Raw genomic sequence first — 27,456 nt, forward strand, 5'->3', positions numbered from 1 at the left:
AGCAAAAGCACAGGGGGGACATGGGGTCACATCACGTGGGGTTGCAGGAGCCGCAAGGAGATGGCGATCAGGGACAGAGAGGCTCTGGGGAGGTGAGTTTGTTCCTGAGCGAAAAAGAGAGCGGTGCGTGTTCCCCTGAACCCCACCTGCACGAAAAAGATTCAGTTGCACTCTGTGCTGGGGAAAAGGCGACATTAACTGCAAATAGGAGCAGTATTTACGGGAGAGCAGAGTTGCTGTAGGAAAGCGCTATGCAACCTGCTTCCCCTGACTCTTGTTAAACTCACAACAGCCTTTGTAGGCACACTGGGAATTGTAGTATAGCAACAGCGGCAGGTTGGGCAGCACTGGCGTGTGACATGCACTTTATTAAATGAAACAGCGAGGTAACATGGCTGGGAAAGTCAGGCTTTGCTCGAACTTGTTTCTTCCCCTGGTTGCTGTAGTCGGACCGCGACTTTCTCAGCTGCGCCTCAGTCTGTGCGTCAGGGGATCGTGGGAACCTCAGCCCAAAACATCCGGAGGTTAAAATGCTTTTTATAGTCCTTTGCATGGATGCCGAGCATGTATTGGTCATCCTGAGCCTGAGGCAGTAAGTGCCTGAGAGCAACTTCTAGTAATCAGTGTCAGGCATTGTGCTTCATACAGCTCTGTTACACAAATGTGCTGGGGATGCACCCTCATAGTGATAGTTATTATAGGAATGGACTAGTTGCACCCTACATAAGCCTTGGGGTATTGCACTGACTGTTTGTAAGGAGGCCATTAAGGCATTTTAATCCCATGCAGTTATCATTGCCCTACCCACCACAATCCACTCATAACCAAAAAACCAGCTGGGTGTTTTGGGAGTTGTAGTTCTGCTAGCTGAGGGCCACAGATAGTAACTGATGCACTGTAGCTGGGATGCCCTTGACTTGTCTCCTTCATTCACTGAGCAACTTTTTTGCATGTACCCATTAGCAGGAGTTACGCAAAGCCCCTGCACTTGGGAACATGAGAAGGGGAAGGTCACCCTTTTTTTTTTCTTCACTTTTTGTTTTCACCCGTGCAGAACTCTTTCAAAACCGGAAAGGGTGATCCAGATGACTCGCTGTGTTAATAGCCGGCACTTTGTGAAATGACTCTCAAATAAATGAATTATTGATAAACTTATTAAGGATCTATCCCATTTTTGAAGTTCGGGCAATCTAACTTAAGTGGAAAAGTGACAACAGCTGCAGTGTTCTTACTGTGCCTAATAACCGTTTGCCTAGTTTGTAGTGCTGTTGTAAAGCAGCAAATGCTTATAGAACAGGAGTTGCTATGAACTGTAGCCTAGCACTGCCGCTGGGAGTTGTTGGCTGAGTTAGATATTGATAGTTACTATTGATTGTTTCTTCGCCATGGTCACTGTCAGATAGATAGTCCATGTGATTATTTTCTCATCTTACATTAAGGTTTCCACATCATTTGAAAAATCAAGGCCACATCTAAAATTGTATTTATTATAGCACTACAAGTGTACACATTGCTTTGCAAAGTGTAATCTCATACAGGTATAGCGTATATACATTAGAGACTGACAATAAATACATGGTGTGACTTTCAATATACAGTTAAAATAAAAGTTGCTTAGCTGTACTGACTGACTTAGCATAGTATAAATGATAGCATGAGGCCAACTTGCAAAATAAAATTTGACATTACATTTATTGTTTTTATAAAATTAGCATGCTGTCATTTTTGTTTTGTTGCTACTAAAGTGCATTATGCTTACAAAAGTAGAATCTGGATGCAAAAATTTTAGTGGAGCATAAATGGGTCTGCACTTTATATGTTGTCTAGGAAATTGTGTAATATTGTTTTTGTCTGTAAAGCTCCTTTGCTCTGATATGAATGTTGCAATGATACTGCATTTCTTTTAGAACGGAACAGAACTGAGATTTTGAGGAACAGGCATTTAGCCACTGTAGTGAAAACAACTGTATTGGAATATAAACATGTTTTGAGATAAACACAGGCCAATCCAGGGTATAAACTAAGGACGACATTTGTATATGTGTCAGTCTGTGGACATGACTGAGGTTAAGTGGGTCAAAGACTTAGATATATAGCAAAAACGGTACATGTGGGATTCTGGGTACATAGCTGAGAATAAGCGGCTTATAGATGTTGTAGCTATAGTAAAAATTGTGGCCAAATTGGGATTGTTGCTGCAGTACAAGTACATCAGTCTTTCCTTAACCAAGTTCCTTATTTATTTTTTGCAGGAAAGTTTAATGTGTATTTTTATCCAGATCTTATTTTGCCAACTCAAACATGAAAAGGCTACCTGTGGTTTCAATCGATTAATATGAATGCTTTTGTGTCTAATTTCAAAAATTTAGGGACATGTATAGAAAGTCCAGCTAGGATCTATCATATAAATAAATAGCCAAGATCTGAGGACACCTCATTAAAGCTATTTTACCTTATATGGGATAAATTAATATTTACTTTTAACCAGCAAAGGGATGTGTATTTTTTTTTCTCCAAGTGAGAATTGATGGCGGTTAATGGCTTTGCTAAACAGATCTAATGCTAGAAAAGCCTGCATTATTCTTCTTAGGACATGAATGTCACTTATTGGTGGATGGAAACATCCAGAATGACTGCATCAGACAAGCATGGAGAATAAATAGGCAAGCTATGAGGACCTGATACTCTCCTATTAACAGCTACTGATCCGCACTGTGAGCATGGAAGAAGTGAATAAGGATTGTGCCACTACAGAAAATATGTGACTCCTATAGCACACTGTTAGTTATAGTGGCACCAAGATCTAAAAAACCTGAAATGCACTAAAAGTGATACTAAAGCTAGCTGCTTTAAGCTTCTCTGTGCTTTGTAGTGTTTCACCCATCTTTATTTTTAAATTACCTGCTCCCCAACAGGGTTTAGGTACTAAATTTAGGTACTTAGTGCACACTTGCTTTAAAGCTGTACCACAAAACTGACTGGTTATAACAGTGTGCAATGAATTAATATCCAGAGTTGCTTTATCATATTGATGTCAGGCTGTGTTTATCATTTAGCTAAAACAAATATTGTTTTGAGCTTTCCTCTGAAAACAATCGGATGCTTGACTGATGCCAAGATGGATATGTTTTTCTTTGGTTCCTGTCTTTGTCATTCTATTAGCATTCAGTCACACCAATTTGCTAAGTGACTGCATGTCACAAGCATACTTGCTTTTAGTATCATGCAATCTAATTACTTGGAAGAATCTGCAACCCACAGATTTTCTAAGCACTCTTTTGGCCTTAAATGATTTCCACCAATCAAGTAATTAACCCTGACACCCCTACCCTGTATTTTTGTTCTGTGTGCTTGTGTACACAAATACAAATTTTGACACTAGCTCATATAGAAGTTGTTGTGGAATGCATACAAATCATGTATGCTTAAGTGTAATTATAAAAATTAGAGGAAACTATAAATTCAACTTGCCCCAGCAAATCAAAAGCAAATACTTACATTTAATATACACACAGAATGACATTGCTGCATTCATTACTAGTCTGGACAGCAGAGACTTTTAAACCCCCCCTATACTCTTTGGCACATTTAAAGGAAAACCTTGTAAGAAAACTTGGTGGGCAGAAGTGATCTACTTAGCAAGCTCATGGGAGACCAAGGTTTACATTAGGGGGAAGAAATTGTTTGAACACATGGGAAGAAAAAATATTTAATATAAAAAAGGGCCATTAAAAAAAGGCCAACTAGAAAGGGAATTAAAATGAAAAAACAAAAAACAAACAAGCATACAGAAAGGAAAAATAGAAGTTGGCAGTAGGGCTTTATACAGAAACCCATGTGAGAATACATAATTTTAAAGAATACCCTTTTCTATATAACAGTTAAGAAGTGCCAATTCAAATCATGGATCAGTTTTACTAGTTTTTACCTACTTGTGTACCTAGATATAATAACAAACTTCTTTTGAGTGGGGTGCCCCTCTGTTTTGTGATTGGCACAGTACACAGAGTGCTCTGCACACACAACAATCGGATAGAGTGTGGGGGCAGTTGGGCACCGGACAGAAATATACCTCTGATCACTATTGAGCCTTAGTAATTGGACACTTAATTCTTCTGTTTATACTGAAATAAAGTTCTTGTAATCACTCGGTATGTGCATACTCCAGCATAGGTATGGACTTAGCTAAGCCTTTCAATAAGGGTGTGGATCATACCAGCAATGAAAAATGCAAGTGAGTGATGTGGGAGTTTCACAGAGCAGGGCCAAAGCAAACTTGGCAAGAACTGCAAATATATATATATATATATATATATATATATATATATAATATAAAAATACAAACAACAATGAGCTGATGACACAGCATGTTAATAGATGTACAGTTGTGTTATGTGTGTAGCTGGGAGTGCATGTTTGTGACTTTCCACCATAAGAAAACTGATGTGCAATTGATGAATGTTAATTGAGTTGTGCACAGTACGCTTGTGCATGAAAGGATCAAGAGCATTAAAATGATTTACTTGTAATATTGACTTTGGGGGGTTGAAAATCAATTTGAACATTATCATTGTTTTGCTGCATATTTTCTTAATTAACCAATTAAAGTTATAACTTTGATGTATTGCTGACTTTGGCAGATAAATTCTTTACATGGGTCAACATTTTTAATAATAGTAAGTTCTTAATTTGTTAACCTGGATCATACAGTTTAGCGTTGGTAATTTGGGCTGTGTGCCCACCACCACTGTGATCAAAGTTCGGGGCTTGGCATAGTGTTTATTTACTTCATAGAACATGACAACTGTGTTACTTTATCCAAAAATGCTCTGAGAAAAGCACAGTGCTTTCTTTGAAGTATAATTAATCCTGAAGTCAAAGGCCAGTGGCACAAGTTTGAATCCTGAATGGGAAAAATTTGGATTGGATACGATAAATTCTGAAGATCGCAAATATCATGAAAATGCTTACGAAAAAATCGTATTAGTCACGATAATATCGTATTGGCGATCCGAATGTCACAAAATTTTCGTACTGAACGATTGTAATCAGCGTTCAAAAAAGTCACGCAAGCGTACGAAAAAGTCACGCGGGCGTACAAAAAAGTTGCGCAAGAGCAAAAAAATCGGCGAAAATACAGAGCGTTCATGTCTTAATAGATCTCCCCCCTAGTGTTTTTTTCCAGTGGCATAGATATACCAGCATGGAAAAGCCGATGTGCTCCTCTCAGCCCCATCTTGTGTGTGCACAGACAAGCACATCAGCAATGCTAAACTATGCATTTTGCACGAAAGTCTGCCCTATGTGCACACTGAGAGGCCGATGCTGTGCCTGTCGCTTTGCACACAATACCTGGCAGACATGACCAGATTGGCCCCCTTTCTCTGCTGTGACTGGCCTTACTGGTAAAGGTATCGGACCCCTTATCCAGAAACCCATTATCCAGAAAGTTCTGAATTACGGAAAGGGCACCTCCCATAGACTCCAATTTAATCAAATAATTCACATTTTTAAAAACCATTTCCTTTTTCTCTGTAGTAATAAAACAGAACCTTGTACAATCCTATTGGGTTTAATTTTTGTTTAAATATTTTTTTACCAGATTTAAGGTAGGAGATCCGAATTACAGAAAGACCCCTTATCTGGAAAACCCCAGGTCCCAAGCATTCTGGATGACGGGTCACATACCTGTATTAAAAATTTTGTCTATGAAAAGAAATTTTTTTAACTTTTTATGCATGTGAGAAATTCCCAGTGATTACATCAACTTAGGCCTTTTTTGACCGTTTGATAAAACTGGCCTATGGACTGAGATTGATTTTATAGGCCAGTACAATCAGATCAGTTAAAATTGGTATTTAAAGGGTACCTGTCACCCAGACATAAAAAAACCTGTATAATCAAAGTCCTTTTAAAATTAAACATGAAACACAAATTATTTTTTTTTTATTAGCACATCTATACCTACCTATACTATTATAAAGGCATAAAATCCCAGCTGTCAGTCATATACTACCTGCCCCGCCTCTATGCCTTAGGCAATAACTATAACATTTCACTACAGCACCTAGATCTCACTGCACTTCTCACTTTGCCCTTCCCTCCTCACCATCTAATTGTGTAGCCAGTGCATGGGCATCTGGTCCTCAATTTTATAAAATAAATAAGATTTTGGCATGATGCAAAGCTTGCCATACTAACGGTGTCCACAAAAATGGTGCATTCCTTTGTGCTGTGATTGAACAATTCCAAAACTGAAGGAAACAATATTTATATTGTTTATATAGTTAAAGTAATGTTTATTTTGCACAAATAACATGACAGAATTACATTTGGGTTTATTTCTTAAGGTGGCAGGTACCCTGTAATGTTGTCTGGGCCTTCCAGGGATTCAGTATCTCAGACCCCAAACGTACAACTCGTCTGAGATCTGAAATACCATAGATGATTTATTCTAAAACATCAAGTGTGTATGTACTTTCCTAGGGGATTGATCTGAATTTGATGATTTAAAACAATCACTAATGGAAATGGTATTGACATATTAGGAAACTTTTTGGTTAATCTGCTGATAACAAATAGATCCCAATACTTGTACTACCTGTTAAAGCAAGCATATTCTTCAGCTGTTTTCCATAAACATGGACATATTTCAATCCGGAGCTTCCCTAGGCAATGGACTGCCATCTGCTTCACCCTTTTGCTGATTGGAGCATACACAATACATTCTGCGCATATTCCGCCCCCTCCTCCTTAATTCCGCCAGAGAATTTAGCCAAAAGTGTCTAGTGATGAGCTAGGAGTTTTGTTTTTTTTTTTAAATATAAAGGCACTGTAGATGCTTATGTATAAATACTGCCTTACATATGTACCAGCAAATGGATTCCTTCATGCAAGCACAAATTGGAGCAGTAGCATGCATATTTTAGGGCTCATACATATGGGCATAAGATTTACACCTTTAAGATGCTTTTTAACGGATTATAAGTGCAGAAAGCTGCATTGTAATGTGAACTGAGCAGTGCTCATAAAGATTTATTCAAGTGTTTCAATCCATTGCATTTTAAGCACTTTTCTAAAGGCAGCATGCTCAATTTTACGTGTTTGTTGGACATTCTAATTTACATTAAGGCTGTGGAAAATGTATGTATGTATGAAAATGCACTGTAATGCAATATACCTGCACATGTGTTTAAAACTACAAATGCAAATATACACTCAGTTTGTATGGGACCTAAAATATTTGTTTTGCTGTGCTTAATTATAATGTGTTTAATGTGTGATAATAGGTCGCAATGCACAGTTTTGTCTATGTTCATCTCTTGTTATTCTCCGTTTAGTTGGAGGCTAAGTCAAGTCATAATTTGATTATTAATTTAGAAAACACTGGTGTCTGCAGTCAGAGCTGTTCTGTCACCAGATCTGAAAATGGATTAGCCAAGCTCCACTGGCATCTGTTAGTGGGGAGTTCAGTTAAGCAGAATTGCAGTTTTATGATTATCCCTTTAAAAAGTGTTGGCATTCAAGTGACCTTTGAAAGTCCATTCTGTTAATCATACTCATGGCATTAAAGCACTGCTTGACTGATTTTTTTTCTATTTTTTTTATACATATATATTTTTTTTGCTCGTGCTCAGAATATCATTAGAAAGGCCTAACTGCTTCTTACTGAGCAAGAAATTAGGAAAAACGTTTTGCATTTGCCTGAAGCTGTCTGCTTGCAAACTATGAAAGTGGAGGCTTTCCTGGAATTAATTGTTTTCAAGGGTGTGGTTGGGAAATTAGGGAAGTAATGGAAATACTTGTCTACATGAATTATACTTTTGCCCTTCCTCTTGTGTTTTTAGAAAGTGAAAAACAATGTTATTTAGGGGTGGGAGGTACTAATCTCTGTTATAGCTACCAATCTCCTAGTCAATTTTTTTACCTTAGTAGAAGCATATATGAATATTATGGATTTGAAAAAACAACAAATTTGTGTGGGGCATTTCTTTCTGAGATTACATGCACATTGCCAGGGGCGCTGATGCCATTAGAAACAATTCTGGTAACTTCAAGAGCTAATTGCTCTGCACTGGCAATGTGCCCCCCCCCTTGGCCCCCTCCGATATGAGAAGACTTGGAGTGTAGAGTGGCGCCACCAGGGGCCTAAACACCTCAACACATTGTTATGGAAAGTTTTGAAAAAGTTTGTATGAGCAGTTATGGTTTCTCCCACTCATATCAATAGTTAATGTGCAGAACAATGTAGCCATATATATGCTACTGAACAACAAGCACATAAAGTGAATAACAAGTGTATTTATAAACTGGGTTTCAACCTAGACATCAATACAATATATTTGTACTCATTTAAATTTTGTTTTTGTTTTCCATGCCATTTAACACTTAACTTTCTTTTGAATGAGGTTGTCGACCTTTGAGTTAACTTTTAGTATGATGTAGAGCAGGGGGTCCCCAACCTTTCTTACTCGTAAACCACAGTCAAATGTAAAAAGACTTGGAGAGCAACACAAGCATCATAAAAGTTCATGGAGGTGCCAAATAAGGGCTAACATTGGCTATTAGGCAGCCTCTATGCACACTATCAGCCTACAGGAGGCTTTATTTGGTAGTAAATCTTGTTTTTATCCAGTCAAAATTCAGCCACCAAGTCATGAATTCAAAAATAATGACCTGGTTTGGGGGCACTGAGAGCAACATCCAAGGGGTTGGGAAGCAACATGTTGGGGATCTGGGGATCACTGACATTGAGAGTAATATTCTGAAACAATTATTACTTGGTCTTCATTTTTTATTATTTGTGTGTTGTGTTTTTTTTTTTTTTTATCATTTTTTGTTAAGTAACTTTCCAGTTTAAAGGGGTGGTTCCCCCTTCGAGTTAACTTTTAGTTATAGAATGTCCAACTTTTCGATTGGTCTTCATTATTTCTTATAGATTTTAAATTATTTGCTTTCTTCTTCTTACTCTTTTCAACTTTCAAATGAGGGTCACTGACCCCGGCAGTCAAAAAACGATTGCTCTCTAAGGCTACAGTTTATTTTTTATTTTCACTTTATAATTTATTTTGTATTCAGGCCTTCTCCTATTCATATACCAGTCTCACATTCAAACTACTCCCTGGTTGCTAAGGTGATTGAAGTTGTTTGGCTGCTGGGGTCAGTTAGAAAGAGAGTCAAATAATTTAAAAACTATAAAAATAAATAATTACGACCAATTGAAAAGTTTCCTAGAACTGGCCATTCCATAGCATATTAAACGTTAACTTAAAGGTGATAAAGGTGCACCACCCCTTTAATAAATCACTTACTCTTACAAAAATATGTTACCTTTAACAGATAAACCTGTTTTATCACTTCTGCTAACCATGTTTTTGGCATCTTTTCAAAGCCTCTTCCCAACAAACTTTAGAATAATATGCCAGATTGCTAAGGTTATTGCTAATAAATTTAATATAAAATAGTTTTTATTCATGAGTCTATATAGATTGTACTCATTGACTTCCATATGTGTATATGTTTTTAAAGAAAATTCTATTTTGGATAATGTTCTTTGTTTTGAAAGGTTTCTGTGGGCTGAATTTTGCAATTTGTTATGGATTAAGCCATAAAATTTTCCCTCATGCTATAAAATAAATTTACATTAATTACTTTTACGAAATGTTTGAATGGTAATTCAAATGCCATTAACTTACAACATAGTTAATTTTATTGCTTACTTGTTAATGTTTTACCTTGGTTAGAACATTTCTCAAATTCTTTCTATGATGGTTGAATGGGTGAGGGTTCTGTGATTTGAAGAGCAGATAAAGCCCTTCACACCTAAAATATATTGGATTGGATGCAAGCAATGACTTTTCTTCTCATTTGTGTATTTTAAAAGTTAATTTGAATTTAGAACTTAATTTCAGATAGTGATGTACTTTAATATTTGTTAGCATATGGTCAAATACAGGCATACAGGTGTCTGTTATAAACCTGTTGCAAAAAGCAGGGCAGGGTGTAAGGCATCATGATTTTTTTTTTATTCGTTGCACCCTGCTGTTTTTTCTTGTTAAATATGCTAGCAGCTAAGAAAAAAACCTGTGGTTGCAAGGCTACTTACAAGGCGCTCTGACTCCTATACCTTATCCATCTGGTTAATCTTGGGGACACTGTTGTACTTTGGAGCTGTGGTGGCCGTAAGGGGTTGTTCACCTTCAAATATGTGTGTATGATGTAGAGAGAGCTGTTCTGAGACAATTTGCATTTGGTCTTCATTTTTTTATCATTTGCAGTTTTTAAATGATTAAGCTTTTTGTGCAACAGATATCCAGTGTAGCAGCTGTCTGGTTGCTAGGGTCTGATTTAACCTAGCAACTAAGTAGTGTTTTAAAAGAGAGACAGAAATATAAATAGAGGTGAACCTAATTATAAAGATAAGTAATATAAAGTAACAATACCAATTAACTCACAGAGCACTCGTTTTGTGGCTGCTGGGGTCAGTTAACCCATATGGAAGCTGAAAAGAGCCATAAAAGCAAGGCAAATAAAAAAAAAAAATTGTCTATTCCATAATAACATGCTAAAAGTTAAAGGGGAAGGAAAGGCAAAGTCACTTGGGGGTGCCAAAATGTTAAGCACCCCCAAGTGACTTTAACCGCTTACCTTGTACCCCGGGCTGGTGCCCCTGTTAGGAGAAAATAGCACCAGCCCGGGGCACCTGGAGCGCAGCGCTTCCTCCTTCCGCCTTCCACTTCCTAAACTGCCGGTGGCCGGGCATGCACAGTAGAGCGAAAAAGCCGACTTAAATGTTTAAGTTCGGCTTTTCACTCTACTGCGCATGCGCGCGCAGCGAAGCCCGAAGGAGGAAGCGCCGGCAGCTACCCCGGGCTGGTGCTGTTTTCTCCTGACAGCGGCACCAGCCCGGGGTAAAAGGTAGGCGGTTAAAGTCACTTGGGGGTGCCTAACATTTTGGCACCCCCAAGTGACTTTACCTTTCTTTTTCCTTTAAGTTAAAGGTGAACCACCCCTTTAATCTGTACAAGTAAGATGTCCGCAGTGAAAGATTAAAGGGAAAAGATTTCACAACAAAAAAAGTCAACAGGCTACTCATTTAATTGATTATATTTCTTTTCAGGCTCTCTGCTGTTCTTATTTTATTTTATCTTCGAAACTACTGCTTTCATACTGTTGTCTGCAATCTACTTAAATTATAAGGTGAACCTCCCCTTTAGTATAGTATAGTATAGTAGTATAATGCCCAAATAACAAGCCATAACAATACAAGGGAAAGCAATTAAAGTAAAAAACTAATTTTAAAACCCTACCCCCTTTTAAGTGCAACGTATAGGGCTTGTGCTGAACTTTTTGGCTCTTGTGTTAATGGAGAAGGAAAGGTAAACCTAAGTAAGCTTTATCAGAAAGGTCTATATAAGTACAGCCATATGCACTCACAGAAAGACTGCACTGAGTCCTCTATCAAAAGAAACAGGATTTCTTGCCTCCTTCCTTGCCCCTGTAATTCCTCTGCCAGAGTCTGCATAGCTCTCTCCCCTCTCCTGCTCCCTCAAGAATGCTAAGAACCCCCCTCCCCCCCTTAGGAATGTGGATCTGAGCCATTCAGCAGGAAGCTTCCTCATAGTCTTACAAACTGTGCATGTAAATTGGTCTTGGTGCAGGAGCGTGGCATTATGGGAATTTTCTTTACAGAGCTCTGCTTAAATAAATATTTAAGCAGATCATGAATTCTCCTCTAATTAAATGACTGTGCCCCTTTTTTGTTCAGTAGGTTTCTGCAATGGTGCTGTTTAGGCTAGGAACAGTAACAGTTTACCTACCAACACACTCTCATAGTGTTGGCATGTGACACATAGATATTATTTACAGCTGATAAATCCTTGCCAGCAAATACAGTCTGCCGGTTTCTCAAGAAAGAGAGATACTGAGATCTGGGAATGATTCAGTGTCTAGAACATGATCTCACCATACTGGCACTGCCCAAAGAATGCCTGCTGGTCTTACTACAGGGATAACAGTGTTGTCCCTTTTAGTTTGCAACTTGCTTGCCTTTTGTAATATCACTTCTGGTTTCTACTGCAGTTTCACATTTACTATACTTTAATTTGATCCAGGATCCACCAGATCCCAATGAAAGCCTAATTACCTTTGTGCATCTTTCTCATGATCTAACTCTGAGGAAACTTGTCTTCCCAACACATTTAACATTGCCTTATAATGAATGAGACCGTTATTTGGGGGCCCACACTCTGGAACACCCTGACCTGGTTCACAGTTGTGTTGGGGACTATTTTATAAATGCAAATATGTTTTACTAGTGAATGATATGTTATGTAATAAACACTGTACCATTTTTAGATAAATTAACTTAAAGCTCAGGAGTTTAGGGATGCTCCAATTCCCAACTGCAAACCTCCCAAGTGTTCTGATTTGTGCGGACTGTCCTGTTTTGTTTTTTTGTTATTTTAACAAAATCCACAGTCCTGGATGACAAAGATGGCTGTGCATTACACTGTGGAACACATGGCCAGCTTTAATTATTTTACAAGAGCTTCATCCAGGCAGAGCGAGACAAACAGCATGGGAGCACTGGGAGAGAAAATCAAAGTTGTGGTATTATGCCTATGCAAGTCTAGATAATGCTTTCAATCTACCCATTTATGCAGTAATCTTACTGGCATGTCTGAGGTTAATTGAGAGCTAAGGACCCATTGACCACTATCAACAGTTAGTATTAATGTTGGTATATATACGGTAGTTTATGTATGTGAGTGTATAGATTGGTAAGTATAGGTTGTGTGTGCCGGGTTTACTTGGAAAGGTTAAACTTGATGGACTCTGGTCTTTTTTCAACCCTATGTAACTATGTAACAACCCTCTTCTATTTTCTTTTTATTTCAAAATTGTCCCTTTTCTTAAGGTATGAACCTTTATGTATTTCAACAGAAATTAAGGAAATCTCACTTATCTTCTGAGAAAAGTAATATTTTGGGGTTTTTTTTGTTTTACATTGTGGTTGGAACAACAGCTGCTGATGAATATAATGAATGTTTTATGTGAAGACAGTATTTATTAAGAGTATATGTCAATCAAAAGCTTCAGGTTTTATTTTTTAACTTTAGAATAGGATTCAAAATATATTATTTAAATTAGCAAATTTAGAACAGTCTTTTAATCAGTGTAGCTTCAAAGAGTGATATTGTTAGTATGCCTAACCCTGTTTTAGAGACCACTGAAAGATTGTACTAACAGATCGCTCTGTAGTACATTTTGTGGCCATAGCTAGGTTCTTAAAAAAAAGTCATGTCTTTGTAAGGATTCGGATTCAGTTTGGCCAGGCACATGGATCAGCCCGAATCAGAATCCTGCTTAAAAAGGCAGAATCTTGGCTGAATCCTGAACCGAATCCTGGGTTGGGTGCATCAAAATGCGTACAATGGGTCCTATATCTACTACATCTCTATAGTGCCCAGGTAAGTCCTGCTTAACTTCTAGTTGATCCAAAGGAAGACCCAAAGTCCACCCGAGTCCATTTTTTTGTGAAGAAAGAAATTCATACTGGGCAGTTGAACCAGTCCCTCAATTAACTTTGCAGAGTTTTTTTTATATTAATTTGTTCTGCATAGTCTTGTGTCATTGGCAAAAACATATTGCTATAGAACTCTGAGGCACATCCTAGTACACTTATAGAATGTACCATTAACATCTACTCTCTGTACACAGTGTTCTGTTCATGTACAAATAGCACAGCCAGGACCAACAGACCTTAGTTTACAAAGCAAACCTTAATGTGGCACTGAATCAAAATCCATGGCTGAATCTAAGCAGACCACAATTACTGCAACACTGCTGTCTAGCTTTCCATATTCTACATTGTTAAAAGGAAGTATGTTTTTTTACATGACCATAAACTTGTCTGCTGCCTATAATGCCATTCTCTAGTGCATAATCTTGATTGTGAGATCTTCAAATTACTTTCCCACTAGATAGAGTGTATCTAATTTTCCCTGGCCTTATTTTGTTTATTTTACTTTATACTATGCATTTGAATTCTTATTATGTTCCGTTTTGTTGGCTGAGCACTAAGAATTCTATTCTTATAGGTACCCAGCCTTAAAATGGTAGATTTGGTCTGTTTTAATGAAAACATTTTACTAACCTATAATTTTTTTTCGCTTCTGTAATAAAGAAAAGTAACAGGTATAAGAAAGCTAATTGTTCTGAGCTCTAAAGAATGGAATGTGAAGTTGCTTAACATTTGTAGAGTTCTTATATAAAGTATGGCCCTTAAGAGCATTATAAGTGGTGTGAAGCTGAAATGACCCTACAGAGAACAGAATCTCTTGCTGGATTCCTAGTTCTATGGTGTTACCATGTGTATATGATTCAATGTTAAAAGACAAGGCAACTCAAAATATAATTTTTTGCCTAATAAAAGAAACCAAAATTTTAAGCAGCTTTGCAATATACATTTATTACAAGTTTGTAATGGTTTTTGAGTTATTTGTATTTATAATTGCTATTAGAAGCAGTGCTTGCCTGTCCTTTTCTATTCTCTGCCCTGGTGGCTCAGACTGTTGAAACATTGTAACACAAGGTGGAAAGTTGCTTAGAATTATGTTTTCTTTCATTATGCAAAACATTATTTTTGGGGTTGACATGCCCTTTAAAGAACACTAAGGGGCTGATTTACTAACCCACGAATCCGACCCGAATTGGAAAAGTTCCGACTTGAAAACGAACATTTTGCGACTTTTTCGTATGTTTTGCGATTTTTTCGGATTCTGTACGAATTTTTCGTTACCAATACGATTTTTGCGTAAAAACGCAAGTTTTTCGTATCCATTACGAAAGTTGCGTAAAAAGTTGCGCATTTTTCGTAGCGTTAAAACTTACGCGAAAAATGCGCAACTTTTCGCGTAAGTTTTAACGCTACGCAAAATGCGCAACTTTTTACGCAACTTTCGTAATGGATAGGAAAACTCGCGTTTTTACGCAAAAATTGTATTGGATCCGAAAAATTCGTAAAGAATCCGAAAAAATCGCAAAACATACGAAAAAATCGCAAAGTACCGATCATTACGAAAAAAACGCAATCGGACTCCATTCGACCCGTTCGTGGGTAAGTAAATCAGCCCCTAAATGTGCTTCATTTACACTTGATGTAACAGAAATATGCACAATTGCAATTTTTACATACTACTTCGTTGCACACTTTATTTGTTCTTCCCAATAACCTTACTTTCCCATTCTCTGGACATGTTTTTTTCTGTCCATGCCAAGTGTGAGGAATGCTAGGAATGTAGAATTGCTCAGCTTTAATAAAGTTTGCTTTGTTCCCCTAGTGACTTGACCCATTGAGAATATGTGGTTTCCTAGGAACCTCTTATATCTCTGAGACATAATTTCTGGACATTGTGTTTGTGTTTTTCAAAGCTACCTTCTTGTTAGGTAAAACTTTTCATATTTGTTTTTAAGATCATGTGTTTTAAGGTGAGGTTGAACTTTTAAATCAATGTGCCTGTAGGTATCTGTGTTTAAATAGTATTTAAATATGTACTGTAACCACAATTCTAATAACTAATTTTAACCATCAGCCAACACAGCAGCACACACAGATAATTATATGCATCTAAAAATACCACAACTTATAACTTTAAATTCCTTTGTTAAGAGTCTTAAGAAATCTAAATGCTAACAGAAAGAGGGGATGTCAGCTGTTATAGAGCCCTCCTGCAGTTTTGTCTAATTGGGCAATACACATGTTACCCCATCAGTCACACCCAATCAAAAACCACATGCTCTACATACAGAAATATCATATACACACTGCATGCATGCTCAGAACACTTTCCTTACCAACTGAATGTAGCATAATCTGCAGGTACTTGTCAGCACTTCCCATAGCTACCCACCAGGATCTTGTGCCCTAGGCTTCTCCATGGGATGTCGCTACCCTACCCTGAGCTACATGGTAAAGCTGTCTAAATGGTCATAGCAGCAGAGTGAAACTGGTAGCACTTCAACACCTCCTTGTCACCCTTCACAAACTACAACTCCAGATGTCAAAGACTAACCCGCAACAATCCCACTAGGAACATGTTAAGCACGTAGTTGGTCCTTGCAATTGGTTGGACATGGGCAGCTGGGAAAGCAATGACTGAATGGCTAAATTGCACATGCAGACATAAGGGAAAAATGATAATGGCATGAAGGGACTTGGTAAAATGTAATTATGGATGGTTAGGCTAGGGAAAGTACAGAGTTGCACAAGGAAACAAGGCCCTAATGGCATATGCATATGGAAAGACATTGGCAAAAAAGACACACATGGGGGCACGAACGTTTTGCCCGCCGTTTACGAGCGCTCAATACGAAAAAGTCGCGACAATATACGAGCAAATCGTAACGGCTAAGAAAAAGTCGCGACAATTCGCGCAAGTCGTAACGGCGACAAAAAATCGCAAAAAATATGAAAAAGTCGCAAAATGTTCATTTCCAATCCGAATTTTTCCCATTCGGATTCGTGGATTAGTAAATCAGCCCCTAGGACTTGGATAAAATTATAATGCTACAAGAGACAAGGAATAAAACTTCCTTAAAAAAACTTTCTTTTAAAAAAAAAAAGTGTAACATTGAATGTAACAAATTATTTTTTCTCACTTAATCTCATGTTTTAAAAATTTCAAGTACGATTTCTCTCATTTTTTTTCACTGAAAATTAATTTCTCACAGTTTATTGACAATTTTCTCAGATTCAAAGAGTTACAGACTGTAATCTCTTTTGGGCCCCTTTATCTCTTGTATCAGTTTATATAACCATTTATTGTACAGTGCCAAGGGACATGCTTTATAATACATGACATTTTCTTCAGAATTCTAATTTGAGAATACTTGAGTAATTACACTGACTGAAGTCTTTATAAAAGACATGTTTTTGTGCCCCATTGGATCAAATGGTTCTCTGCATCTCTTAATTTGTTGGAGAAAACATTTTTTTTTTAAGTGAGATGTTTATACCTTTTTATAAATATGCCTCTAAAAAAAGTTTATCAAAAATGAAGACTAAACGCACACTACCTTTCCATTTCAATTAAAATTTGTTTCTTGCTAATTGCCTTTTATTCAAATATCTATATAATAAAGTTTTCAGTGGATCAAGTAACTCATATAAACCAATCAAATACTTCCTTTTATACATGTGACCAGTAATTGCTGTTTGCTGATAGGTTATTGACCTTGTATAAACTTAGCAACTTTGATTATATTACCCAAAAGTTGTTTTTTTCCCCTCTTTTTTGCCACCTCACCCAATAAGCCCTGTGATGAACTTGCAGTGTAGTGATAGAGTAAGGCCAGGAACTACTGCTGACAGTATGCGACTGTAAACATCCTCGACTGGAAGCTGTGAAGCAGTTGAAGGGCTTTCAGTCAGATGTTTGCAGCTGCCAACTGCCTTCGTCTTCAAGAGCTTCTTATGCCATACAGCAAATTTTTCTGGAATGTTGTCTTGTGAGAGTGGGAGGAGTGCCTTCATTTTTTAAATGTGTGCAAAGGGATGAGATACTAGATATGCAGTCAGCTTATTCTGAACTATTTGCATCTAAAGAATCCAGTTAGACATCACTGTGAAAAGAAAACAGACCCTTGCAAACCATTTGCTATAGTATGTTTTAGGATTTATTCCCAGTGACACACAGCATTCAACTGCACAGACTGACGGATCGTATTCTTTGTAAGCAACTTCAGCAACTCCTTTATTATAAAGCAAAAGTATGTTATTACAAATCCCGTAACATTTTATAGGAGAAGTAGATTTTATTTAGGCCCCTTCAGCAAAATCACATTCTTTGTATGATTGAACTGCTTGCTATGTATGCATTGCACTGTAGAAAAATGTTTGCAGGGAAAAAGAAGCCCCACCACAGAAAGAGAGAAAAAAATGCTCTTTCCCACCAATTAATGCAGGTTGTCACAGGGATGACAGAAGGTTAAAATATAACTATTACTTTTGTCTTTAAAACAAGTTATTGAAAAACACATTGCCCTGGGTATAATATGAGTTACAGCAGGTAAATGGCAGCTGACACAGTTTGTAATCTACCACTTGAAGGTTATTTCTTTATTTGTTAATTTTGCCAAAAAAAAAAAAAACCAGGTCGCAAACAGAAAAGTGTCCAAACCACATAACCATATACTAGGCTTACTACAACTGACTATGTCCCAGTTGCACCCAGTGCGCTTATTACCCACCCCCATCCCTATCTGTGTATTTATTAACATTGGGGACAAACATCACTGTTGATGTTGCCCATAGCAACCAATTAGGAATTAGATGGGTACTGCATACCTCCTATGACCTTTTAGGCTGTAGTGCAGGGGATTTTTCTTGTTCTATATATATATATGCATTATACTGCACTGCTCCATTATTCATAGTTCATTGCTCAAGGTGTATCCATTTCATTGGAAAATACTTTAATATGTTAACAGCCAGCATATAATGAACATAAATATATATTTCTATTTTAGATTCCATTTTTAGTACTTCATCTATAGTTTAAGCCATTTTGGAACATTATTGCTGATCATACATTTTAAAGCTTATCCTTATTGTGTGACAGTTCTACTATAGGATTTCAAATAATATATATATATATATATATATATAATGTATATTTAGAAACAGTGAAGGGCATTATAATTTAAATGACATGACCTCATTATCAGTAATAATTGAAAAAGGAAAGATCTGTCCAAATGTTCAAAGGAAAATTAATTTGATTTTGTTGAAAAAAGAAAAATATTATTCTTACTTGGTTCATTTTCTTTTGTGTAGGAGTTGCTTGGATTGCTTATGTTGCATTTCTTTTGAGCATTTGAGTCTTCCCCTGATACATGATTAGATTTTTTTTTTCTAAAATGTTTCACCTTTGATGGCACAACAGTAGTTTGAGCAAATGGCAAATTATTTTATACCTAATTATAAAAGGAATGTAATATTGAATTATAAGGTACAGAATGATTTAAACATTTCTAAATATATAAAGAATCATAATTCCTGGTAGGCGTGTGCTACTTCCACTAAACCCTAAAAGTTTTATGAGTTTTAAATCTCTGAATAACTGTTTTTTTTGTTGATTTTTTTTAACATCTTAAATTTGAAAATGCAAGTTAGAATTTGGTTTGTATTGGGTCGAATATTTTGTGCAGGATTGGTATTTGGCTGAATACAAAAGTGATCATTGTGTTCCTAAAATGTATGTAAATCTATAAATAGAGAAAAAAATGCAATTAATATTTGAAATTCATTTATTTCTAGTGTTGCAATTTATTGTATTGAAAGCAGCAATAAACAGCAGCAAACATTCTTGGTTCGCTCATGGTTGAATATCTTTTAAGGTGAGGGCTGGGTTTAGTTGCCTATGGTGACTGCACCAGTTTTTCTTAATTTATTTTAGGAAGTGAGTAGAAGCATTAAACCCAGGGACAGTTATTCCCACTGGCTTCTCATAAATGCATCCCTTGAGTTTCATCTCTTGGTCCAGTGTGGCTTATGAAGCAGATTTATGGATCCTGATCCATGAGTTAAGAATCCCACCTCTTTTCCACTTGTCATTTAATTTCCCCACCCTGCCCTACAAGTTATCACAGTAACACAAAATATATTTTTTTTACATTAGTGAATCGAAAATGGGCAAACTTATATGATTCTTGTCTCTGACTTTGCCCGTATTTGTCCTCAGCAGAGACCACTAGAACCAAAGTATAGTTTCTAATATTTGCTTATGGAATCTGGGAGAGACTCCCTTCTAATGTAGGAAACAGTAATGGTTAACAAGTCTCTATTAAAGATTGCTCACATCTACCAAATCCTCTGCACAATGCTGCTTTTGGATTCCTTCCAATAATTGAATATGACGTTAATCATCTTGGATACACTGCATATTCCTTTCTCAACTCTGCTGGAGTCCATAGGGAGGAGATATCCGTTTGTATTCCATTTATCTCTGAGAAGTTGCTTCAGATGTTCCAAATACTTTTGCATGGTGTGCATTTTAGTATTTACGTTCCATATACTGTGTGTGTAATATGTAAGAAAAACCTGCTGTTAGCAATCTTCTCTTTTTTTCCAGAAAACATTTTAATTATATATACAAATATAAACTATAAGCTTCTGGAGGGTTAAAAAGAAGCTACTAAAGGGTTAAACTACTTCCATGTTCACGTGACCAAAAGTCACATAATTTTAAGGATACGGATTTGGTTCGGCCAGGCACTTGGATTCGGATGGATCTGAATCCTGGTGAACAAAGCCAGAATCCCAAACCAAATCCTGGATTCGGTGCATCCCTAGCTGTTCTCAACAAAATGTTGGTACCTAAAAACAGTAGCGGTCATTTGCAAGTGCAATATAAAATATGATTACCAGTGGGAATTGCACCAAACGCACTTGCGGCTAATGCAGTAAAGTTGAGACATTTGCACATTCACTTTGAGACAAAATCTGATACAGTTGCCCTGATCATGATATGTGTGTTGCCAATTCATTATGTGCAAGTCTGTTGCTTCTTTGAACGCAGCCCGCACTGGGAACCCTAGAACTACCACCACTTTTAGAGGTCACAGTAGCTCCAGGTTTCCACTTCATCAATAAATACACTTGCACTTAATTCATCCGAAAATGTAGAATTAATGCAGTGGGGACCATGTGGAAGTGCAGTAGTGCACACTGATGCAAGTATCTGTATAAATTGCATTAATGTGTGCTTTCAATTGAATATATTTTGGACAACCATCAGTCTGGGGTGTTTTTTGTACATGAACCCTAATGTGTAATGTTATAATAAAGCAGACTTAGGCTTGTATAGGGAAGTATAGTGGAATCGTTAAACCGACATGCTTTCTCTCACAAAGCAGTAGTTATGCACACTTTAACTTAGGTGTTCAAATTATACAGAAACGAAACTTTGTAGCGAAGTTTACAAAGCAGGTTAACTCTAAACAGCCCCACAGTGTGTTAGAGTTTTCTTTTGAGCTGTATTTCACCCTACGTGTTTTTTTAATAGGGTTTTGTCTTAAATAAGGTAATAATAAAAGTTAAGTTTTAATTTTGCACCACACCTGATTAAGAAACTTACCTGATAAAAATTACACCCTTTGTTTTGGGGTTTTCGGTGCAGTGTCCTGAAGTCTATACAGGGATAACCCTCTGAGAGTATATTCCTGTTTTTTCTTTTTTCTTTTTCTGCTATACAATTTTACTTCAGTTGCACGTCACCCATATATTCTCAATCTCTTTCATGCACAGTTAATGTGGACGGTGCTAGCTTCCTCTATTTCCGCACTATCTATTCCTTTTTAATATGCCTACCAGCTGGAATTCTTCCTTACTCTGTCCAGCCAGCTGTATTTCATTCTACCTTTGCTTAGCCAGCTATTTTTCTTCTTTACTTTGCCTACCTCGTTGTAATTTCTTTTCAATTTGCCTTTGTTTAAACATAGTTGAATGCTTATGAAATGCAGCACTCTGCAACCCTCTTAAATGCCCATTGCATAGCTAGCTCCTCTGATACTACACCCACACTGACTGAAAGGCAGATTGTAGCTCTTCACCTGGAGTAAGAGTGCACACGTTGTGCTGAAATAAAGTAATCATAGACTTGTTAAGAAGTGTATCTTACACTGTAACATTACCGTTTGATTTCCCTCAAATTTAGGTTAAACAGCCCATTTGGTTACTCCTCCTCCACCAAATTTTACACACAGCATTATATGTTAAAGTCTTCTCTTGACATCTACCAAATCCAAACCTCGCCTTCAGACTGGCAAATGGCGGAGGACAATTTTCTACTTCATATAACATGTTTCACCTACTCCTGCTCCTGAGTCCACTGTTGGTGACACTTACACAACTCCAGATAATAGCATTGTGCTTACTGATGTTAGCACTTTTTAATCATGTGTTAATAATGTCTTAGCATATTTCCATAAGCTGTTGTGCTGAAATAGATCAAGGTTTGTAGAGATAAGTGGAGCAAGCCATGGACGCTGCAGATGTAAAGGTAACAGTTTGGAAGACTTACTATAATATAATGTTTCTGGCTAGTATCCTGTAACATCGGTATGGCCATACTGCATATCTGCTGGGAAGTAAAACTAAAATTGCTATGTAACTGCCAAAAATGAGAGTTTTCTATAATTTAAGGAGTCATGTAAATACCTTTTGTTTTAAGGTGTTTTTTTTTTTTTTTTTTTTTTTTTTTTGGGACAACCATTTCAGTTCTGGGTTGTGTGCGGGGCAGAGCATGGAAGTACGCTTCTTCCTCTGATCCAGAAGATTCCCTGTCTTTGAACCAAAATTGCGCAAAGAAGTAGTGTACAGAAATGGGTATGGGTTGGGTGTGTATATTTGGGAAAAAGCTGCACTAGGAAAACACAACACTGAATGATCAAGCCGTTTGGGGACCCAGCCTTAGTGAGCTTCTGCCTTCCCTCGGGATGACATATCTGTCTTAGCGTGTGTTATTTAGACTATGACTAAGAATTATAGTAGATATACTGAAAGATGAGCCTCAAATGTACAGTATGTTTTCTCACTGTGTAATATTACATTCTAGTCCTATGTAAAGCAACCACAGTGGCATATGTCGTGCATCAAAGATTCCTCGTTTATGAAGTAATGTACCTAATCTGTCTAAGCTGTGGGGAGTGAGTCCATATGTTGAGAAAGATGATGGTGATGAAAGCTTCCAAACGCCGTAACTATTAACAAGCAGCTGTAAAGTTGCAAGATTTATTTTGATAACAATAAAATAGGTTATATTTAGACCTTCTGTAATAGTGAAATATTACTATTATGTGAAAACATGACAGGTGGGACATTTGTTTTGTACAGAACTGAAAAAAATTGTGCATTTCATTTAAACGCACTCATTTGTTTGGAATGTTGTGCTTTTTGTCTTATGATTTGATTGCCATGAAATTGGCCCATTTTTTGGTGCAGCATTTTTTCCCAATTACTGGGGGTGAGAGAGACACCCATAGCAAACAATAAGTTTATTGCTATTAAACTAGTGACTTCCTACAAGATACCTGCCTGTTGCTATAGGTGACTAGACCTGCAGTAAACTTTTTATTGCATTACCTCTGGGAGTGTTGGTTCTATAGCAGCTGGAATGCCAAAGTGAACATTTTTGAGGGTGGATACAGAGCTTTATCAGGGATACTGTATATGGGGTTCAGCTCCATATTTCGAGTTGCATATTCTGCTTGAGTAATCACATTCTCGGACAATCACATATTAAATCACATTTCAGTAGCAAAGGGATAATACGTTAATTTACATTTTTTAAATATTTCCTGTTTAATACTGAATTTATTTTAATCCAGTAATTTTTTTTATTTTTTTTTTTGACAGAACAAAACCTGGCGCCATCAAGCAATGAGCATATATTTTAGAAGTGGATGCTGTCACACAGAAGTATTATGAAATCTAACATCCTATTGTGTGTTGCATAAAATAGTGAAAACGAAATGTCTATTTTTGTTAAAAATCACTATGTAAGCACATGGCTGGCCAACAGATTCAAAAAAATCTGGTCCCCGTGGCTTGACCTAAACCCTGAAACAACAGAGGTGGTCTAAGGCCCTCAGACAATGAGACACATGAATCTAAATTAATGGAAATGTAGTCCTAGTAATAATAGTACAGAATATGGCAAACACTGTGTCACTGTATATAAACTTGATATGCGATTCATTTATTATGTAATCCCATCGCTGTTTCCTTCTCTCTTCTCATCTTCTTCTTTTCCTTCCTCTCTTAAGTTAAACAGAAAAACAATGAAAAGATACTTTAAAAAATAAAATAAAAAATCACTATGTAATGTTGTGTGAAGCAGGGTAGTTGGCAGAGAAAGCATTTTCATCTAGTTGGGAAGTACTTTTTGTGTTTGCATGTGTGTTTGCTGGTACTTGCAAGTCTCTGCTTGGTGAAAATGCTGGTATTTTTATACTTTGTGTAAAATTTTAAACAAAAAATTGGTTAGTCGCAGAATTAATAATCTTCATCCAAACATTAAAAGGTAATTTTTTTTTACATGTACAGCACTGTCTGTTAGAACTCAATATTGATTTACAGTGTACAGATCAGAGCATCAGAGATACAGAGCATCCATATGGAAGCGAAATTAGGCCAATAGTTTTTGGGGGGTGCCGATTTGCTTCCAAAGCATGCCTTTATAAGCTGCACTTTGCAGTTGGTCTGTACCTCAGTGCTAAACACTATCTTACAAGGAGACCCTGTTTCATTTGGGGGAGGAAATATGTTAGGTACCCTGCAGGGAATTAAATTGCTATTTTTCCCCCAAGTCCCTGCTCCGTTTAGGAAAAAAAAACACTGGCCTGAGGTAAAAAACTAACACAGGGCTACAAGGCCACCTAACTTACCTTTTCCAAAAGCCCCTCATATTAATATAAAAATAGGCCATGCTTATTTGCTAGATGTAATTCCTTTGCAGTAAACTTTTCTGAGTCTTCAGAAATATAAAAAATAGATCAGCAGTGTTTCACTAAGTATGTTTAATAGTTGTATGTTTAGATTCTGTTTGCTAATTGGGTTGTTAGGTGTCTGACCTGACTGTTGGTCATTTGTCCACATTCCGCTGTGATTGATGGCATTCTTTTATGTGTGTTAATGTTGAAGAGTCTGCAGTGTCTTTTTCAGGCCCGGCCAGCGGACATGTTTTCCTTCTGAGAGACAGATACTGTAAACATCCTACACTCTCAGCTGTGGAAATACAAAGCTGGGGGAAGGCTGTTTACTCTCTCTGCCTCTAACAGCAGCTGAAAGGAAGTCAAGTAGGTGCCTTGGAAGAGTATTTTATCGGCTTCCCTTTCTCTCACAAACCTGAGGTTTTACAGCCAATGATTTGTACTTCTGAGAAGTGATTTTTTCGAGACCTTTAAAAAGGCAATAAACATATATTGCACCATTAACATGCTTATGTGTTTTCATTTATATTTTTTTTACAGGGAGTGTTGGAGTACATATTTGAAGTGAAATATGTAAAAACGAATGCAGTGCCTTCCTGCTTCACTGATATAGAGGTTGTAGGATGCTATCACTTCTATTCCACTCTGAAGAGAATGTGCACTATAAAAAAAGGAAAATAATAAATGTAGGTATGGGGTCCATTATCTAAAAACCTGTTACCCAGAAGCCACAGGAAGGCCATAACACATAGGGGCAGATTTATCAAAGTATGATTTTGGATCAACCACGATAATTTCTAATGTGCGTAAAATTTGTATTGTGGCCATACGAAAATATTGTGGTAGCGATCCGAAAGTTACAAAATTTTCATATCCGAAGGATTGTAAATGGAACAAAACTTTTCTGACTTTGAAACTTCAATGCATGATTTTGGAAGCCTCCCATAGGACTCCATAGCACTCTGCAGCTCCAACCTGGGCAAAAGAAAGTCACAATACCGAAGCTTGAATGAATTATGAAATCTTTCGTTATCGTTGCGCAAAGTACGAAAAGTACGACTTTTTCATGCAATAACGAACGTATCACAATATTTTTAGCGATATTATCGTTAACAATACGAACAGTTCTAAAGTTTCGAAAAATACAAATTTTTTGTAATTGTGCCAATCGTACCTTAATGAATGGTCCCCTTGGACTATATTTTAATCATATCATTCAGAATTCAAAAACATATTTTCTTTTTTTCTGTAATAATAAAACAGTACCTTATACTTGATCCTAATTCAGATACAATTAATCCTTATTGGGGGCATAAAAATCCTATTAGCTTTAATTTATTTATTTAATTTATTAATTTATTTACTTTTTTAAAGATTGTAAGTTATAGAAATTTAAATTATGGAAGCAGGAATGCACTGTATTCGTTTTTACATATTCCACTTCAAAAACCCCAAGTCCCACGCATTCTGAATCAAGTCTCGTACCTGTACGGGAAAAGGTTTATAAAATATTGAACTAAGGAATCATGATGGTTCCCAAGTCATTAAAAAAAAAAAAAAAAATATATATATATATAATATAGATATTTTAACTTTTTTATTTATTTTAACAATTTTTGGCAGTCAGGAAAACGTTTTAACTTGCACATTTATCAAGGAAGATATGTGTGCTACTTACTGTTACCTACTGTTTTTGCCTTACTATGGTGGCAGAACCTTTATTATTTAAAAACAAGATTTTAAAATTTATAGTCATTTGTTTTTTTTTCTCAATTTATTTTTATTAAGTATACAGGCATATATACAGACAAGAAAGAAAATTAACAATTGCAGTAATCAAATGAGATCATAGGATTATACTGCTATATGCATTCAATTTAGTAGGAGTCTCACATATGATAACATGGTATGTATTTATCCAAAATGTATATTAAATGTAAATACATTGTTTCCACCACTGCTTTCACTCATTTAAAAATCAACCACAAACCAGTTTAGAAAAAAAGTGCTAATTATACCATTTTTGTTTATTATATTACATGGTGATTAGGCATTAGGATGAAGGACATAAAGTTCAGTGCTAGGAAAAATGTGGGGCCAGATCTACACAGGTGGGTTCTAACTGGAGTTTTATTTTGTATTTTAATCAGCAACTGTATATAAAAGTATGCAGGGACCTGTAGTCTAGAGAGCAATATAGTACATTAGGGTTTAGTGTCCCTGGCACTTAGAAGCCAGCAACTTGTCACATTCATTTGTTGCATTGGTATGCTCTAATGTTAAATTCATTAAGGATTGTTGTACAGTAAGTGTGCCAGTTCTCGGTGACCCTAAACAGCTATATCAAAAGGACAAGTCTATTTGTGGTGCTGCAGTTCTTGCCTTCTTTGTTCTAAAGTAAAAGTTGTGCTTAATGATGCCATTCTTCCCTTTTCTTTGCTGATCTGTTGTTTCACGGGAACAAAAGGAGAAAATCCTAGATTTTGTGAAGGCCACTGTTACAGAGGTATATTGTTGCATACGTGAATGCTATTTCATCCCTTATTCTGCTGTAAATGTCAGCCTTGAATCAGAGTGCTGGATAAAGGGAACTGAGAAACAGCAGTAGCACTGGTTAACATGAAGCAGGTTGTTTGTTCCTTGAAATGCAGAAGGCTTATTATTTTGTGAAAAGAAATCAACTGAAAAAGACTGAATGGCTTTTGGCTCTTTAAGGTCTAGTTAATACCACTGTGGTTTACAGACTAGTGCAGGTATGGGATTTGTTATCCGGAAACTCGTTATACAGAAAGTTCTGAATTATGGGAAGGACATCTCCCATAGACTCCATTATAAGCACATAATTCTAACTTTGATCCCAACTAAGATAAAATTAATCCTTATTGGAAGCAAAATTGTTTTTTTTTTTTAATGTTTGAATAATCATTTAGTAGACAATGTATGAAGAAAGAAATTACGGAA

General features: G+C 36.7%; 1 long non-coding RNA gene and 2 other non-coding genes across 3 annotated transcripts; all 3 read left to right on the plus strand.

Moving 5' to 3' along the window:
* On the plus strand, positions 1 to 24,999 carry LOC116410933. Its single transcript, XR_004222764.1, has 2 exons — positions 1 to 92; positions 23,420 to 24,999. It is a non-coding gene; the product is annotated as an uncharacterized LOC116410933 (long non-coding RNA).
* mir30a (microRNA mir-30a) lies at positions 17,378 to 17,448 on the plus strand. Its single transcript, NR_049557.1, has one exon. It is a non-coding gene; the product is annotated as a microRNA mir-30a (primary transcript).
* On the plus strand, positions 24,756 to 24,833 carry mir30c-2 (microRNA mir-30c-2). Its single transcript, NR_049663.1, has one exon. It is a non-coding gene; the product is annotated as a microRNA mir-30c-2 (primary transcript).
* Positions 25,000 to 27,456: the final 2,457 nt, after the last annotated feature.

Source organism: Xenopus tropicalis, chromosome 5, assembly GCF_000004195.4.
Source record: "Xenopus tropicalis strain Nigerian chromosome 5, UCB_Xtro_10.0, whole genome shotgun sequence".
NCBI lineage: Eukaryota > Metazoa > Chordata > Amphibia > Anura > Pipidae > Xenopus > Xenopus tropicalis.